Below are 6000 nucleotides of genomic sequence, written 5' to 3'. Positions count from 1 at the left end.
TTCATTATGTGAGTTTGGGACCCACACAACATGAATAGGATCCCAAATCTCTCAAGGGTCTCTACTTGCATTATGCAAGCAACACAAGACTAGCACAACGTAAGGAGAGAGAGAGAGAGAGAGAGAGTTTTGTTTGCACATTATTACCTTGTGTGAGTCTACGATTGGCACAATGCAAATAGGAGCCCTTTCAAGATTCAAGGGCCCCTAATTGCATTGTGCAAGTCCAAGATCGACACAATGCAAAGATGGGCACCCATACAATTCAAGGGCCCTTAATCAAGTTGTGTGGGTTCAAGATTCTCACAGCACAAAGAGGCCCCCCCATGAGATTCTAGGGCCCTCAAAACCCTTGGGGGCCCCTACTCGTATTGTATTGTCCTAAACCTACACAACATAAAGAAAGCCTACCAAGAGATTTGAAGGCCCCTACTCATATTGTGCAAATCCTAGGCCTTGCACACATCCATAGGGGTCCCAAAACCTTTTGGGGACCCCTATTTGCATTGAGCATATCTTGGACTAGCACAATGCAAGTAGGGGTTTCTAAAAGGGCCCCTTATTCCATTGTATAGGTTCAGAACTAGCACAACGTGATTAGGGGCCCCGTACAATTTTGGGGGCCCTTAATTGCATTATGTTGGTCGTATTGCACCCCCTTGTTTTGTGTTTCAATTTTTTAGACTTTTTAATTTTTATTTAAGTGTATGTTTGTTTCTACACATGTCTTGCATAAACTGAGTAGTTAGAATGTCTTCATTGTGAGATCAACAATGAGTAGGCTACAAGGGCTCCTTGTCTAGGGAGAGCATGCTAGCTTTTCATGCCAATACCATTGACATAGGTGTTACAAGAAACACAGCTATGTGCTAAAGAAGCTTAGGAGTCTTGTGCAACACACTCAATTTCCCATTTAAAAGCTATCATTTACAAGGGTGATGAAGGAGATTTATGAGCACAATAACTTGGGCATTCATTAGCAAGATTTGGTTCTAGAATGCCTTTAGAAGGAAACAAAGGAATTCATGATTGAGTTCTACAAGCAAAGCTACATTTTGGTTGCCCATGCACACAGGGTGACATTTGATACCAAGGGGCTTCGCTTCCCTCAAGTTGTTAAGGTTTAGACACAATAAGATCCTTAGTCTTGAGGGCATATCAAATAAAAGAGCTAAATATATTTTTGGAGATTACACCCATTGAGCCAAAGGTGAGGATCATAGAATTAATTGAGGGGCCAATCCACTCTCAAACAATCATGATTGAACATGCAAAAGATGGGATTAGAATAGGTATTCAGATGGGAGGCAAAGAGGACAATAATGTGTGAGAAGCACTAAATCTTGGACAAGGAGAACTACATTGCCCCCTCGAGTTGCTAAGTTTCAATGTTATCTTATCCTTACAAAGGTAGTTACACTCTGCTCATTGGAGCAATTAGAACATCTTAGTCCTCAACAATCTCCACATGGAAGTGAATGACATAGTCATGAATGTGTATATAATGAAAAGAAATTGTCCTTTTGATATGTTTCCTTAAATTTATCACAATTTTATTTAGTTATGTAAATTTGTGGTATGTTTTTCCTTGCCAAACGTAGATCCCACTAAAGTCTAATCTTATATGATCTCGGGAACAAGTGTTGCTACTTAGCAAACTCCCTAGAAGTCTATCATGACAATGTGAAGTTGTAAGTTTATTAAGAGAGAGAGAGAGAGAGAGAGAGAGAGAGAGAGAGAGAGAGAGAGAGAGAGAGAGAGAGAGAATGTGTGTGTGTGTGTCTGTGTGTGTGTGTGTGTGTGTGTGTGTGTGTGTGTGTGTGTGTGTTAAGCAAGAGCAAGAGAGTGCCTGCATGCATGCGTGCGTGCGTGTGTGTGTGTGTTAAGCAAGAGCAAGAGAGAGAGAGAGAGAGAATGTGTGCGTGCGTGTGTGTGTTTCTTAAGCAAGAGCAAGAGAAAGCGTGCGTGCGTGCGTGCGTGCGTGCGTGCGTGCGTGCGTGTGTGTGTGTGTGTGTGTGTGTGTGTGTGTGTGTGTGTGTGTGAATTAGACTAATATTGCTTTTCTTTTCAAAAATAGATCCTCAAGGGCTATGAGTCTGTAATGCAAGAAAATTTAATTGAGATAAAAACTATATGTTGCAAAGTACAAGAACTATGGGTGGAGGGCTTGCCACAATGCAAAACTACTATTGGACCACCTATTAGAACCACGCCCAAGTGATGAAAGTATGATTTTCTGAAATTAACCTAGTATAACTACTAGGCTTGATAGTTAGCCTCATTTTGTGTTGGTTTATGGAGGGTGACCACTTGTAAAATATACATATGATGACCTTTTACTATTCAAAGTTGAGAGTGTGGAGAGCTTAATAAATCACACAGAGAAACAACTCTATATCATCTACCTATGTGGCTCCATCACCACACCAACCATCTAAAGAGTTGGTATGGCTACACTTGCATCCGCACCGTTTAAGCCAAAGTTTATATATTTAGATGGTGTCAATGTAACTATTCCAATAGAGAATGCTAGAGTTCATTTGTTGAGTAGAAGAAGATTCTAATTTATTATAGCTACAGATAGGCTTAGCCACATGTGATGGCCACAATTTTGTAACAAAATCAACAAATTGCCCCTATGTATATAGCACAAGTTTGTAAGAAAATTGAGAACTTTTTATGAAATGTATAAATTCAACCAAGTTAAAAATCAATATATGAAAGAAATATATTTATTTTTGTTGTGTTTACAACTATACATACATGTCATTAACATAGAAGCAAAACCTTATATTGTCATAATTCATTTCACATAAGTTGTGGTAGGATATAAAGCTATTCGCCAACCAATAGATCTATGAAATGCATTAAAAATCCCAACTATCCTTTTAATATATCACTAATCTGCAAGGCTTTGTGCATGTGCGTGTGTGTGCGCATGTGCGTGTGCGCGTGCGTGTGTACGCACAAATATTTCATAAGCTTTCACAAATTATTGATACATATAACATAATATGATGACAAATTGATATGCCTTAACTTACAATTTGATCTATAGCAAAGCATGTCAATGGGCTAGTTCTCTAGGCACAATATTGAGTGCATATGCTTGGACGAAGAAAACGCTATTCATTGGACTATATGAGATTTTCAAGGGGGAAATAGGGATACTACAATGGAGGTAAAGCATTTTGGTGTAATATTTGAGATTTTTTTTTTAAAGGACAAGGAGACTATAAGGGTGTATGTGGCTAAACTATCATTATCTAGCATCTTAAAATGTTCTTCAATGAATTTGTGCCCAAAAAATGGCTAAATTTTATTTATGTTGAGAATTTTGAAAAACAAGAAAGAACATCTAAAAAATGGAAAACTCCATCTATATCATAACAATAGCTCTCCCTCTCTAAAACTAAAAGGCCCAAATGTGACTCCAAGTTTTTGCTAACATATAGGCTTCTTAAGGCCTACTTTATCGATGCCTTCCCACAAAGCATCATGGCCACTATTGGTTTTCTAGCCTCATCATCACTTGCATTAGTAACAACATGAAAAGTTCTCCAGTAGACATCCCTGTCATCAATATAAAAACATAGACTTTGTCATCATCCATGGTGTCGCCACATCTCAAACGCATGGTGACATCCTCTTGTCCTTGATTGTCAAGGTGGTGAAACAAAAAGATCATGGCTACCATAAAAGCAAATGTATCTTTCTTATTAAAAAGCATAATCATTATTTTATGTTCCCAAGCATGCACCCCCTTAATCCAATACAATTGACCACATCATCTTATTATGTCTAACCACATGTACTATGGTAGAACCCAAAATGTATCATCGATGTCTTCGCAAACCGTATGACTTCAACTCCTACTCCAATAGTTGTGACTCCAAAGGAAAAATCATGTTTTCCATAGAAATAAGCCTTGAAGTTCTCTCCTAATAAACCATCCTTCTCACAATAGAACCATCCAAATCCTCCTTGCTTTAAAGCACAAGACCATTCCAATTGTCTCTCACCATAGCTAAGCATATAAGTCTATTTAGTTCCTTTGGATTAGTTTTGGATCTCCAAAAAAAGTATTTGACAAGGCAATTTGCATTCATGTCCTCCATATGAACAGGAGAAGAGACAAGAAAAGGATACAAGTTCAAGAATCCTAGCCAATTAGAAACAATACAAGCTCATGTACACGATATCCTAACTACCTTCAAGCAATAGTAGCTCAAGCTCTCAAAAATCATGGAAACCGTGAAGCAACCTAAAGCATGTCAAAAAAATGTACAGAGCATGTGTTTCAATGGGGACCACCTACCTTCAAAGTATCCAATTGAGCTAGTATCACTTGCATTTGGTTTACAAGCCCTAATATTTCAGTAAGAAAGATCAAGGACACACCAAAAGATGAGGAGCTAGTGCCACCTACATATCTTATGGTCAAACTAATAGCAAAAAGGAAACGTGTCATAGATGCTCTCATAAACAAAGGTTTTAATTTCAATATTCTAGCCTATGCCACATAGACCAAGATCAAACAACTTCAACCAATGTTGACATACACTACTATGAATCCATGTAAGGGAACTCCATAATCCTTACTAGGGAAGTGCAAATTCTAAAAATAGTAGAAACCAAAAGCATGCCTATAATGTTTGTGCTAGTTGGAAGAACCTTCGAGCAAATAGCCAAGTGTAATATAGATTTTGACACTCAACAAATATAACTTAGCCTTCCAAATGCTAGCATCACCAAAGCTTCCAATAAAGAAAATATTGCTTATCCCCAAGGGAAAGGCAAGAAGACTCCATCACAAACAACCATATGTTGTTGCACTTACACGCATGGCAACTTATAATCTCCTTCAATTCCATGTATGTATTATGGCCAATCATCAAAGTGTCATTGTAATTGTGCATGGTGTTGTACTTGATGACTCATGGACTTGCTATTCCCAAAAACCTACTACTTGAAGGACATGGTCTCCAATGATTGCTATGTTTCTTCTTTAAGACCTTATTTTAATGGATCTAATCTTCTAGCACTTCTATGATTTTGCATTGACTCCTTGTTGTAATTCGATAAGCAAGTGTACCACTACATTTTGAAAAATATCCTCTTTTATCCACATATAGTGTCCTTTTTGTTTTATTTGTTTACTCAGTGACACTAGAAAGGGAGTATGACAAAATATCTAAAATTAATTATTATGAACCTTTTCCTTGACTTGGCATATGCAAAGTTTAATTAAGATAGTCACATTATGCTAAAAAACAAAGCAAAGCTTGGTTTGAAAGAAACTTCTCAAAAATTTAGACTACACAATAAAGTACTTTGAATCATGTTTATTACAATTATAGGATGTTATGATTTTAATTGTAATTGTTCCTATTTCCATCTTTTTTGTCCTTAAGAATCTCATAGTTATCAAGATTCATGACAAACTAAGGAAACTTATATTTTTCTTCAAAGTTTAGCTCATAAAATTCCACTGCTCTCTCTTACAAAATCACCTACTCCATGGATGTCTTATTTAATTTTTTATAAAATAGGAAGCCATCACCTCCTTGTTTAAAATTCCTCTACTATGTGATACAATGTACAAAAGAGTTAAGTGTCCCTTTACTCCAATGCTTGTGAAGTCTCAGAACTTTTGTTGATCTAGAAACTAACTTTTTTTTTAAATATATTTAGCTTCCAACACTAATAAACATGGCATACCCTTACAACCAACCATCACTTGAATCCATGACCACTTCCATACTTATTGAGAAGTATGAAAACCATGTGATTGCCAAACTTTTAACCCCTCATATTAATACCATTTTAAGCATCCTATTACAATTGACCATACCTAATGGCTTAGAAGGGAATCCGTCGTCGTACTCCCACGCTTGTATTTTTTTGTTTGTAATATAGAAGGCTTGTACTACATCACCCTACTCTCTTTGATTCATAAAATCACACCTTACAAAAACTACTCATAAGAAATACTCACTT

The sequence above is a fragment of the Lygodium microphyllum genome, chromosome 14, assembly GCF_053477565.2.
Source record: "Lygodium microphyllum isolate KBCC chromosome 14, Lygodium_microphyllum_v1.1.10, whole genome shotgun sequence".
In the NCBI taxonomy this organism is placed as follows: domain Eukaryota; kingdom Viridiplantae; phylum Streptophyta; class Polypodiopsida; order Schizaeales; family Lygodiaceae; genus Lygodium; species Lygodium microphyllum.
The sequence above is the reverse complement of the archived record's forward strand: the minus strand, read 5'-3'. Positions refer to the sequence as shown.